We start from the raw sequence: 13,933 nt of genomic DNA on the forward strand, positions 1-13,933 counted from the left end.
ACTCCCTAAACAAAGACAAAAAGTAAAGTGCTCTCAAAATTATAATCATGAGAATGAGAGAATTTGTAATTGCATTGACAATGTAAGAGCATTAATATCTATTGGCGTGTGTGTATATGCTATTAAGCGCCGGATTCGAGGGCTCGCCCCGCCCCCGGATTCGCTCGTATTGGCGTATGTGTAGTTTTTCAAACTACGGCCTGCGGGCCATATACGGCTTTTTAATCTGGCCCGCCGACGTTTACCAAATTATAGTAAAAATCAATGACCTCATTAATTTCCCTTTGCCGTCCAATACTGCTCATCACTCTCAATTTAAAGACTGCTTCCTTTCGTTGAATAATGATATGTTCTTAATGTTGAAAGTACATTTGAAAATAATTTTCACCTTCAATCGTGTCTTTTTTCTTATATTTCAATCTCCAGGTTTGATAAATTACATTGCGTGTCCAAATGCTGTCAAATTTTAGTATCCATTCTCGCCCGCAAGTCAAAGTTTGCCCACCCCTGGTATAGACAATTTTGCCTCTTTTATACTATTATTGTCCCAAATTAAACACATATCAATAAGATGCCTTTCAAAAACCTGAGAGTGATGCAGAAATGTCCTTATATCTTCAAGGCCGATGTCAGGTGTTTCCTCGTGGTATAGATTTCAATGATCACCAGCCATTAGGGTTTCTTGTTCGCCTTCAAACCTAATTGGCTACTTACAGATCTTGAGGTCACACGAGAGTCAGGTGACATGCCAGGCCGTGTCTCATTGACTAAGAGCATACACAGCTCTTTACATGTATGTGTGGCCGCAGTACCGCAAAGTGCCACATTGACACAGATTTCTAATTTTTATCAGGTTTTGGGCCAAGCGAAAGAAATGCAACAGAACATCAGGATAGGCCTCTGAGCTCATTCTGTTAGTGTGCTGCTCACGTCTGGGACCCAATAAACAATAAATACGAGAGCACACTCACAAACACACACACACTCTCACACACCCCTAAATTACGCTTTATAAGGATTATAGATCAAGGCTACTCGCGTCTGGTCAGTCAGAGCACGTTTAACTAGGTTTAGACGGCAGGAACCTCGGTAAGATGGCTGTGCCCCGAGTGAGTAGTGACGGGAACGTGAGTTTTTTTCACGTTTTATGCAAGATTTTTTCTCTTGAATTGTATTCATAGTCGTCAAAATAAATGTTGTTTGGTGTTTTATTTGTTTTATTTTTCTCTATTTTGAAATGAACGATCGGCCTCATTCTCTTGCGTCATGACGTCACGGTGCTCCTTAGATACTTAATATAAAATAAAATACTGTGATAGACTGAAGCCGTGAAGTGTTTGAGGATGACAGTACCGTGATTATTTTTCACTTCACGCGTTCAGCTTTCGCTGATTTTTTTTTGAGGTTTATAAAAGTTCATATAAATGTCTAAATCTACGCGGAAACTTGCAACCGGAAGACAGAAAAATGGGGGAAGTCAAGGCACTCCTTCATATCTCAGCTGAAGAAAGAACATACAATAGAGGGTGCGCCAAAATATCACAGTTAAAATGCCTCCTAAATATTGACGTTCCTTGATATATGGTAAAGGCGTAGCATGCCATTGCGGTATAAATTGTGTTCTCTTGTAAATAATTCAGGTGGGAGGAGTCTTGTTAATGGGGTCCGGCGTGCGGTTAAAAGTGAGGCATGGGAAGTGAATGCATTTCCCCTCTACAGATGTGCGCGTTGTGGCGATTTGTATGCTGAGAATAAAAATTCTCGTGAGGTGACGAGGTCTGAGATATAGTGGCTGGTCTTTTGGTCGCCATTAGGGTTAGGGTTGTCAAATGTACTTAGATATTAAACCCTAACGGCGACCATAAGACCGCCAACCAAATGTCTGGTCACGGGTTGCCGTGCTATACGTAGCAACGCCCGTTTTATCCATAAGCACGCCCGCTTTCGCAAAGCCACCTGCTCGCATATGCCTTTTTTCACTGCCTGTAGCTGTGATAATTAATTAATACACTTCTTGATAATTGAACATGTGTGCTTGTATTTTCGTAACTTTACTAGTGGTTTCACCAACTTTGAAAAAGGGTACGGTACAGTTTCTTAATGACTTTCTATTTCTTTTCTCCACACAGATCATCCATCAGTTCATTTTGGAGCAGCAAAAAGGGAGTCGGTTACCACTCTACATTAACCCTCTGTCAGCTGCATTCAAGAGCTTTATCAGGTGGGCTACACTAGAATATTTGCTTCCAACAACATTTGCTTCTAGAATTGTTATAATTTCAAATTTAATCTATACAAACTTTTTATTTGAGTGTTTGCTGATATCAAGTAAAAATCTTGGCCATTGGTTAAGTCTGTCCAAACTGTTTCTTGTGATATTTGTGGAATCCAAGTAACCTCCCTGGCCTGTGACCATAGCTGTTACGACTCCCCCTGGGGTATGATATACCAGGGAGTCGCAACTATCACAGCAGACAGGTTCGGTCAAAGATGAATTCGGACACACATTGCAAGTAGCCTTCAGTTATTTTTATTTACAATAAAGTCAATAAAACAGACTACGGGATAACATAGGGGAAGCACGAGATATTAAAGTGGCACCCTCAAATAAACACGGTAAAACCCCCTCCCAGACAGGTGTTCAAATGAACACCCACAAAAATACAGGAAATAAGACCGAAGGATGCCACTGTTAAACTGATGTAATATAATCTAGAAAGGGGAATAACTGTGTCTAAATGCACAAACTATATGTATACCCAAAGGTGTCTAAACTTATCTCAAGTCCCCCTATGCAACCCAAAATCATTAACATCACATACAAAATATAACAGGGAGTAACATACTCACAAGCCTGCAACTCAGCAAGGCATCAAGGCATCAATGGCAAGGGCAAAGGCAAGGGCAAGGGGTGAACTGACAACTGAAAAGGCTTTAAATAAGGGCAGGAGGGGTGATTGGGGAATTAATTACAGCTGTGTTGGCCTGGGCAGGGCTCTGTCACAGGGGTGGAGCCACAGTTGCAGATACCTGTAAAGAAAAGAAAGCACACACCTCCTACATAGTGTGTGTCCAGGCTGCCAGCCGTAACAATAGCAAATATGCAATATGTCTTATCCACCTTTCTAATATTAACTTCACCCACGTCTTTCCTGCTCTCTCAGTTCCACAGTGGCTCAGCCATCTGAAATGCCTCCTTCTCCACTTGTCTGGGAATAGCTGCTGCAGTGAGTGTGGTCATCTTTGCCAATTGTGAAGATGCTCAAATGGAATCGTAAAAGAATCGCAATGTCTATTTTAATCTGGGTGGCTTTTCACTGGATAGATCATTTAAACCCAAAATTCTACAGGTCAAATATTAAAAGCAAGTAGAAGGGGAAAAAATCCACTAACTTTATGCGGGTGAATTAGAAGGTTGCAAAAGCTGTTTAGGCTCAATGTATCATCCTCAAGGATAACATTTAACAGCACGGTCCATAGTGAAGTACATGTGTTTCTATGTACTGCAAATATTTCAAAAATGAATTGTATTTCAAAAATGTGCTTTTCATTAGCTGTGAGTATGGCTTTTCCCCCATGACAAGTGTTTTAAAGTATAGCTGTCTTTCCTTCGACTCTGTTGATTTAACAAATGGGCATGAAATGCAACTTATTTAAGACAATCGATTATAGCTGCATCATAAGATTTAAAGGAATTTATTTGTTCTTCATTTTTATAGGACAATGATTTAGATGCAAAGATGCATCTAGTGCATCTAGTGTTGGAATAAGGGTTTCTTACATCCTGTTATTCCCATATACATTTTCTTAGGTAGTCACTATTATTTACCAAAGAACTTAAGACACACCTTTCGCTAAAATGTGCAAAATGGGTGTGTTGTTGAATTTTAGGCCAATTTTAAAAGAAGCATTTTTGAAATGAACAAATTGTTTTGACAAATGTGAATGTTTTGGGGGGTTTAAGTCTTCCACTCTGCCCATCAAACACAGTATTTGTATCTGTTTTCAAAGAAAATATTCTGAATTATCACATTTCAAATGTGAAGTAGATTGTAGAAATGTTATTCATTTTAAAATGTTTGACCCTTTTGTTACGGCTGGAAGCCTGGACACGCTATGTGGGAGGTGTGTGCTTTCTTTTCTTTACAGGTATCTGCAGCTGTGGCTCAACCCCTGTGACAGAGCCCTGCCCAGGCCAACACAGCTGGGTCTAATTCCCCAATCATCCCTCCTCCAATCAAGATCCACTCCTGCCCTTATTTAAACCCTTTTTAAATGTCAGTTCCCCCCTTGTTGCTGAACTGCTGACTTGTAGGCTTGTGAGTATGTTACTCCCTGTTATATTTTGTATGTGTTGTTAATGATTTTGGGTTGCATATGGGTAATTGAGATAAGTTTAGACACCTTTGGGTATACATATAGTTTGTGCATTTAGACACAGTTATTCCCCTGTCTAGATTATATTACATCAGTTTAACAGTGGCATCCTTCGGTCTTATTTCCTGTATTTTTGTGGGTGTTCATTTGGACACCTGTCTGGGAGGGGGTTTTACCATGTTTATTTGAGGGTGCCACTTTAATATCTCGTGCTTCCCCTATGTTATCCCATAGTCTGTTTTAATGACTTTATTGTAAATAAAATATAACTAAGGCTACTTGCAGTGTTTGTCCGAACTCATCTTTGACCGAACCTGTCTGCTGTGATAGTTGCGACTCCCTGGTATATCATATTCCAGGGGGAGTTGTAACAAGTGGGGGCTCGTCCGGGAGATCATTAAGATCTGTTATCACAGCAGCAGTTTGGTCATTGGTGGTGCGGACTGCATGTGCAGTAGGCCGGTGAAGGCTAGGCAAGCAGTGTTGAGGTAGGCACATTTAATAGCTATCATTCAGTCTAGTGTAGTGCTGTAACTAGCAGGATGGACTTTGATGCAGAGCAGTTCCTTTTTCAATTTAACACTGTAGATCAGCTTGACCAGTGTAAGAAGCAAGATCTAGTAGATCTTGCCGCTCATCTAGGGTTCTCTCTGTCCATGACTACCAGGCTAGCTGATTTGAAGCAGGAGGTTATCCAGATATTAATCGCAGCGCAGTACTTAGAAGGCACAGGAGGAGCATCTGCGGGTGTTTCCTCTCAGTCTCTGGTCGATTCTGAGGAATCAGGCAGGAGGGAGAAAGATGAGGTAGGCAGGGATGGTGTCACCTTGAATGTAGAGGCTCGAGTTAAAAATCCCAGGGCTGGTTTAAAAGGAAAACTAGATGGAGATGGTACTGTACCTGTTGGGGAAGATCCCCATGTTACTCTAGAGATGTTACGCATGCAATATGAGGCTAGGGATAGGGAGTATACTCATCAGCTAGCCCTCAAGGAAAAGGAGATTGAACTAAAAAGGCTGGACATTGAACTCTCAAAGAGTTCCAATAGGGTAGGAAGTAGGGGGTTTAATGTTAGTGAAAGCCTTCCGCTTGTACCGCCGTTCCGTGAGACGGACGTTGAGGCGTGGTTTAGTGCGTTTGAACGGGTAGCACTGTCCCATGAATGGTCAGAAGAAGGCTGGGCTCTAGTCTTACAAAGTAAACTGTCAGGGAAAGGCCTCGAAGCTTTGAGTACGCTGTCGATAGAAGACGGGCTGGTATATGATAAGGTAAAAGCAGCAGTGTTGCGCGTTTATGAACTGGTGCCTGAGGCGTACCGCCAAAAGTTCAGAAATCACAAATTAAAGCCTGGACAGGCCGTGGCTGAGTTTGGCCGTGAAAAAGAAGTATTCTTTAAACGTTGGTGTGAAGTAAGCAAAGCTTCCACTTTTGAAACACTTACTGAGTTACTACTAGTTGAGGAATTGAAAAGTTGTTTGCCTGAACAAATAGTGACCCACTTAAACGAGCGAGAGTTTGAAACGATGTCCCAAGCCGCAGTTCTGGCAGATAACTACCTCCTGACCCACAAAAGCTCGTTTGGGTCTACTCGATCTGATAACCGGGGTTCCCCTAGCTCAAATCCGAGTAATAGGGCTGAAGTTCCGGGTGGGTCAGTAACGCCCTTGTGGCGTCAAAACTCTGTCACGGAGCGCGAGACACGTAGATGTAGTTTTTGCCATTGAATTGGGCATCTTAGAATGAATTGTTTTTCTTGGAAAAACCAACAGATAAGGGACCAGGTGAAAGATGTGAACGTGAAAGAGGCCGGAATTGTTCAGACACTGAATTGGCCGTCTACAGTCTCTAATGTTAAATCGTCATGTGACTCGAAGGACGCAGTCGAAAAGGGGTACACTCCCTATTTGTATAGTGGGTGTGTCTCTCTCCCTTCGGATTTACAACAAGTTCGCTCGGTCCGTATACTACGGGACACCGGCGCAAACCAGTCTCTGATGTTGTCTGGTATCCTGCCCTTTTCTAGTGAGTCTGAAACCAATGTGTTGGTAACGGGAGTAGGTTGTGGTTATATATCCGCCCCGTTACATCAGGTCCACTTAAAGTGTGCGTTAATCACAGGTACATACAAAGTAGGAGTAACCTCAAGTTTGCCAGTGGCAGGGGTGGATATTCTTTTGGGGAACGACATTATCAGGGGGAGAGACAGAGTAGTGCCTGTGGTGGAGGTGCTAAAGCAGCCTGTCATGACATATCCCGATGCGCTTTCAAATAGTTTTCCGGATGTATTCCCCGTATGTGCCGTCACTCGAGCGCAGGCTCGAAAAAAACAAGAAGTAGATTTATCAGAGACCGTCTTTCCACCGGAGTTGTTTGATAGGGCTGGTAACTTCACCACAGAGTCTGCTGCGGCTCTAGCCTCTGAGAAGGGAGTTCATATGACTCGTGACGCCCTAATGGCTGCTCAGATTGAGGATAGTACCCTAAACAAGTGTTTTGAAAATACTGTACCCCCCGAGGTTGCGAAGTCCATGCCAACAGCTTATTATGTTAATGATGGACTGCTCATGCGTAGGTGGTCTCCGCAGAAGGAGGGTGACGATGGAAGGGACGAGGCCTGTCAAATAGTAGTGCCCACCCCATTTTGCCAGTCAGTACTGTCTTTTGCCCATGACAATTTCTGGGCTGGTCATTTAGGAGTTACCAAAACCTATTCGCGCCTATCCAAGCATTTCTTTTGGCCAGGCCTTAAGAAAGATGTGTCCACGTTTTGCCGCACTTGCCACGTGTGTCAAATGACTGGCAAGCCGAATCAAACAATCTCCCCTGCTCCTTTACGTCCAATACCCATAATGGGGGAGCCCTTTGAAAACATTCTAGTAGATTGTGTTGGTCCCCTTCCACGAACCAAATCTGGCAACCAATATTTGCTGACTGTCATGTGTATGGCCATGCGCTATCCCGAAGCCATTCCGTTGCGAAAGATTACATCTCCATCTGTAGTGAAGGCCCTGATCAAGTTTTTCTCTACGTTTGGTCTTCCACGGAGTGTGCAGACAGATCAATGGACAAATTTCTTGTCGGGGATATTTGAACAAGTGTTGCAGTCGCTATCCATCAGCCACCGCGTTTCTAGTGCATACCATCCGGAATCACAGGGCGCGTTAGAAAGATGGCATCAGACGGTAAAATCGGTGTTGCGAAAGTATTGTTTGTATACCGGAAAAGATTGGGATGAAGGAGTGCCCCTGGTAATGTTCGCAGTGCGCGGGACAGTGCAAGAGTCTACGTGTTTTAGTCCCGCAGAGCTCGTTTTTGGTCACTCGGTTAGAGGGCCATTAGACGCACTAAAAGAGCAGACTGTTGGTGAAAAGCCCGCCAAAACTAATGTACTGCAATATGTCAGTCGTTTTCGCGAGCGACTGCACAGAGTGTGGGAGATGGCTACAGAAAATCTCTCTTGTGCACAGGAAGGAATGAAACTTCGATATGACAAAAAGGCAGTCAGGCGGCCTTTCCAGGCAGGCGATAAAGTGCTTGTTTTGTTGCCTGTACAAGGAGCCTCGCTACAGGCTCGATTCTCTGGTCCCTAATCAATAAGTAAAAAGTTGAGTGAGACAGACTACCTGGTATACACTCCCGACCGCAGAAGACAGGTGAGAGTGTGTCACGTGAACATGATTAAGGAATATCATCCACGAGACGAAAGTGATAAAGAATTACCGGTGGTGCGCAGTACGCTACCACCCGTTTCTGTCGCTATTACAGCGCCAGTACGCACATGTGGCACAGAGTTGCAGGGAGACGAGGATGGTTTGTCGGTGTGTGAGACTCAAACACAATCTCCCCGGCTATGCAACTCTGACATGTTACAAAACCTGTCCACGTTAATGCAGCATTTAAACAAACGGCAGGAGTCTGACGTGGTTCAGTTAATTTCAGACTTCCCAACTTTATTTGGCGACGTTCTCACCCGTACTACTGTGTTGGAACATGATATTGATGTAGGCGGAGCACGTCCCATTAAACAGCATCCGTACAGAGTTAATATTAAAAAGAGGAAACTAATGGAGGGAGAGGTTGCCTATCTGGCAGATAATGGTCTAGCTCACCCTAGTTCCAGTGCGTGGAGCTCTCCATGTTTACTAGTAACAAAGCCAGATTCTACTGTTCGATTTTGTACCGACTATAGACGAGTGAACAAAGTAACTGTTCCAGAATCATTTCCTATGCCAAGAATAGACGACTGTATTGATACCATAGGATCTGCCAAATATGTATCAAAAATTGACATGTTAAAAGGGTATTGGCAAGTTGGTCTTACGCCTAGAGCATCCGAAATCAGTGCTTTTGTGACCCCAGATGCATTCATGCAATATTCGGTAATGGCTTTCGGCATGCGTAATGCTCCAGCTACTTTCCAGAGGTTGGTCAGTCTGGTATTTGCAGGTGTTCAAAACTGTCTAGCTTATTTAGACGATGTGGTGGTTTACTCATCCACCTGGCCTGAACATATGGCTTCGCTGCAAACTGTCTTCCAACGATTGGCTGATGCCTCTCTCACTCTGAACTTGGCAAAATGTGAATTTGGAAAAGCCAAGGTTACATATTTGGGTAAGGTGGTGGGTGGTGGCGAGGTCCGCCCCTTAGAGGGAAAAGTGGCTGCTATCCAGGCTTTTCCACCTCCTACCAACAGGCGAGATATATGAAGATTTTTAAGCATGACTGGTTACTACCAGGGTTTCTGCCGAAATTTCTCGTCCGTTGCCCCTTCCCTGACTGACCTGATAAGTCCCTCTGTGCCATTTGTATGGTAGACTGTGTGCCAGTCTGCATTCGAGAACTGTAAGGCTCTCCTTTGCAGTGCCCCAGTCCTCCGGGCTCCTGATTTTTCTTCACCGTTCTCTGTTGAAGTCGATGCGAGCGGTCTAGGTGCGGGCGCGGTATTGACCCAGCAGGACCCAGATGGTTTAGTCCACCCTGTTACGTACTTCTCTAAGAAGTTTAATGATAGTCAAAAGCGGTATTCTACAATTGAACAGGAGACGCTTGCACTGCTATTAGCGCTCCAATTCTTTGATGTTTATGTAGGATCTACTTCAAACCCAGTCGTGGTGTACACCGACCAAAATCCGTTAGTCTTTCTGGATAAAATGTTTAACCACAATCAGCGGTTGAGGCGATGGGCACTTGTCCTTCAAAATTATAATTTGAGTATTCATCACAAAAACGCTGAAAGGGGCCCCACGCATCGGCTTTGAGTGCGTGGTGATTGGGTCTGCCGGATCTCCAGTGGTGTTGGTCATCGCCGCCCCGCCGGCCCTTGTTCCATCGGTAGCAGAGCCGACGGTGTAGATGGTTCCCTCTGGTGCGACTGCACGGATGGCGGAGATGGCACGTTCCCGAAGGACTGGCGGGGGATCGAGTTTTGTGGCACTCCCAAGGGTTGCAGAGACCCGTCCAGAGGTCGGTGTCGTTCACCCATTGGCACTCGATGGGGGGCGGGAGGACTTCTCGTTGGTTGGACAGGGCGGGGGGGAGGGTGGACATGATTCCCGACGCGGTCTTGCGCCAGCTGGAACGCTGGAGACGGTGCACAACTGTCTTAGTAGCAAGTTCATGCCGAGGGTGATCAGGAGGAAGGCAGAGGGCTTTTTCGAAGGAGATGGCTGCTAGTTGGTTTACTCGCGAGGAGTAGGAGCACACGCCCGCTTCTAGCTGCAGCGCCTCGACTGGTGTAGTCCTCAGTTGGCCCGTCACGATGCGCAGGGCACTGTTCTGGGCGCGACCAAGGTCGTCGAGTCGGGACTGCTGACTTGTAGGATTGTGAGTATGTTACTCCCTGTTATAATTTGTATGTGTTGTTAATGATTTTGGGTTGCATAGGGGGAATTGAGATAAGTTTAGACACCTTTGGGTATACATATAGTTTGTGCATTTAGACACAGTTATTCCCCTGTCTAGATTATATTACATCATTTTAACAGTGGCATCCTTCGGTCTTATTTCCTGTATTTTTGTGGGTGTTCATTTGGAGACCTGTCTGGGAGGGGGTTTTACCGTGTTTATTTGAGGGTGCCACTTTAATATCTCGTGCTTCCCCTATGTTATCCCGTAGTCTGTTTTAATGACTTTATTGTAAATAAAATATAACTAAGGCTACTTGCAGTGTTTGTCCGAACTCATCTTTGACCGAACCTGTCTGCTGTGATAGTTGCGACTCCCTGATATATCATACCCCAGGGGGAGTCGTAACACTTTACACTTAAAATACACAGTATATATGCTGTTTCACATGCAATTGAAAGGATGTATGCAAAAAAATATTTGGAAGCCACATACAAATATATATATATTTTTAAATTGCTCAAGATACCAGCATGCTGATATACGTAATTAATTTTACTTAGTAACCTGTCAAATTAAAGAGCCCAGCTGGCAGAACATTTGGCATTTACAAAAAAAAGCCAGTACATGCTAATTATTGTATTTATTATTTAAAGCAGGGGTGTTCAACCTCCATGGGCCAACTGATGCCCAGTTTTTATTGGCCCAGAGCTAATTATTTTTTTCAAAGTGTGTAGGATGTAATTATTTAGTTTGACAGAAATAAACTTTGATACAAGCAGTGGCTTGTGAAAGTATTCGCCACCCCTAAAACTTTTCAACCTTTCCCACATTTCAGGGTTCAAACAAAAATACATTAAATTTAAACTTTTTGCCAAGAATCAACAAGGGGGATACCAGTAAACTGGAACAAAATTAATTAGATAGTTAATACTTTTATTAACAAATAAAAAAACAGGACAATGATCCAAAACAAAGCCAAATCTACAATGGAATGCCTCACACAAAAACGTTTCCAGATGTTAAAATGGCCAAGTCAAAGCCCAGAGCTGAATCCAACTGAGAATCTGTGGACAGATATTTTCACAAGGCACTTCATAAAATGTATTGTTATAAACTGAGTTATCATGCCTGTCTGTGTTATGCACAGTTTGTTTCAGTCATGTAAATATATTATTTATGTTATGTATGTTTCGTGGTTTTTTTCAATATTCTCAAACCTCTTGAATATTTTTTTCTTGCATCCCTTATTTCATTCACTGACATTTTTCGTTATAAATATCACATCGATTTCGACTGGGCGAGCTGGCATTGAGTAATAATTTTTAATGCCATTGACGGTGATAGACATCCAGTCCAGTTTTATCCGGGGCCTGGCAGCGATTGAACAATTGCTGCTTTGCCTCCCAGTCAATATGAATCGGACAATGGCAGCCAATGCCTTAAGTCTTTAAAATAAAAATGTATATACATATTAAAACCTGCTCTTTTTTTATTTTCCAATCCTCTGTTCAACAGATGAAAATGGAAGTATTTTTCTTCAGAATCTTTCCTTTGGATAAAAGGTTTGGACACCCCTGGTTTAATGTGACATTTTCATTCCTAAAATTCTATTATTTCTTTACTTTGTGGGTTTTTAAATTAACGGATAGGAAAAATATAGTCAGTTTGAATTCTAAAATAACATAATTCTCGCGAGGTATTGAGAATTTCTCTTAAGTTTTTCAAAATGTCCTCAATGTTTTGGGTGGTTTTTAATCACCATTCCAACATTCACTGCTTTCGTCTCATTGCAACCAGTCCTTTTGTAAATATGACAAAATAATGAAAAGTTGTTGATTTGTAACCAACACAAGCGAAGGCCAGTGGGAAAGAACTGAAATGCTTACAAAATCTCCTTCCCTTGTAGTCAATGACAAAAAGCGATGTAGCAGGTTTTCTTTTGAATAAATTCATTAAGTCCCCTTATTAAGAAAAATCAGTCACCTAGAACTTGCTTCCAGGTGCGGAAGTGGTTTTGTATGTTTATCATTCCTGGATAACAAGACAACAGGGTTGGAGACCTTTCTTAATTTGAATTCCCAATTTTCAACTTCACTATTCTCAAAGGCCAATAATCTTCAATGAAGTTATCATTTTTGCTGAGACATTCTTGCTGAAGAACTGGCCAAGTGAGGCAGGAGAGATTCTGTCTTCCCTTATAAATTGCCTATTTTGAAACATGTCTTATATTCTTGTTCTTAAGATACATAAAGGGAGACATGTCATCAAGCTCGAAGGTCAGTTTGGAGTAAGTCGTGAAATTGGGTATCTTGCCTTTCAACGAACGAACTGGAGAGCAATGAGCCGCTGCACCCGTGCGCGCCGCCATTTTGAACTCCAATGTATATTGTTATAATGTTATAATGGTAATACAATTCTGACATCTGCACAGATCCTTTTCATTCTTGTACACTGTATCCAGAAAAATAGCTTTTTTTGTAAATTATTTAATATATTTTTGAATTATTTTCTGTACTGTTCTTGTCCTAACGCATGCATTCTCGTCACACCATAAAATGATGGTTATGTATATATGTAAAATAGAGAAGCTAACCACCCCAACCTAAAACGTACCACTGTATAGAAATTGTATTAGCCTGCACAATTTTAAGGCTGTCAGGTTAATTTTTTTTTTTAAATTTGCATACTAATGTATATATTTTCTTTCTTTTTACCCTGCAACTAGATTATCTGGATGACAAACAATGGAATACTGATTAGTGTCAACTGTATGTTGTGTGTACGGCAGATTTGTAGATGATTATGAGAAGCCTCGCTTTGTTATCGATGTTCATTCTCACTTCAGTAACACTGTCACAGAAAGGAAAGGATTCACTGTGTTGGGTACTACCTCTTGAGCTTTTTAATTTGGTTTTGTCTATGCGTTCATAGAAATTAATATCCATTTGAGCTTTCATATGGAAATGATGCAATCTATGACCTCATCTCATGTTCTACGTGACAAAACATTCCATTTTTAATCCAATTATAATCTAATTTGTGCAAATTTTGAAAATTTCCATCCATAGCCAAGGATTGAACTGACTGTTAGTTCGTTCTACATCTGTAATATTGGTAATTACCACATGCATTTTTGGCAAGGTTGAGTTACTACTTAACGGCAAAATGCAAGCATGTTCAAACCTTGGCGTTAAGGAGAAAAAGGGATATGGGACATAAACATTAGAATATCAAATACATGCTGATGTAAAGAAGAATGAATGAATAATTTCAAGGATATTAAAAGTATTTGAGAGGTGCTAGAAATGATTGAATGAATTAATTGGATGTCTTTTGTTTTCGTTTTTCAATTCTATCTGCTATTTAATTTACCCCAATTACACATTGTTTTAATTATTTTTTTAAAGTTTAAATAAAAAATGTTTAGAATCATTTATTCAATAATTCCATTGTTTTGAGACTCCCATTTTCTTATCCTTCACAACATACACGTGGGCAACACTACTACAATTAAATGTAAAATGTGAATTGCTATACAGTGATCCCTCGCTTATCGCGGTTAATGGACCTCTTTCGTGTTTCCTCTCTGGAGTTGTTTCTCTAGCTTCCTCCTGTAGATGGTCATTCCATTCCTTATCTCTCTCTTCAGCTCCTTCTGGACCATTTTCAGACTCTTTCGCCCCATACTTAATAGACATATTCTTGTTCA

General features: G+C 42.0%; 1 long non-coding RNA gene across 1 annotated transcript; it reads left to right on the plus strand.

The window, feature by feature from the left end:
* Nucleotides 1–4,303: 4,303 nt before the first annotated feature.
* Nucleotides 4,304–13,484, plus strand: LOC144200841 (uncharacterized). Its single transcript, XR_013327210.1, has 3 exons — nt 4,304–4,319; nt 11,740–11,786; nt 12,467–13,484. It is a non-coding gene; the product is annotated as an uncharacterized LOC144200841 (long non-coding RNA).
* Nucleotides 13,485–13,933: the final 449 nt, after the last annotated feature.

Source organism: Stigmatopora nigra, chromosome 8 (genome assembly GCF_051989575.1).
Source record: "Stigmatopora nigra isolate UIUO_SnigA chromosome 8, RoL_Snig_1.1, whole genome shotgun sequence".
Classification (NCBI taxonomy): domain Eukaryota; kingdom Metazoa; phylum Chordata; class Actinopteri; order Syngnathiformes; family Syngnathidae; genus Stigmatopora; species Stigmatopora nigra.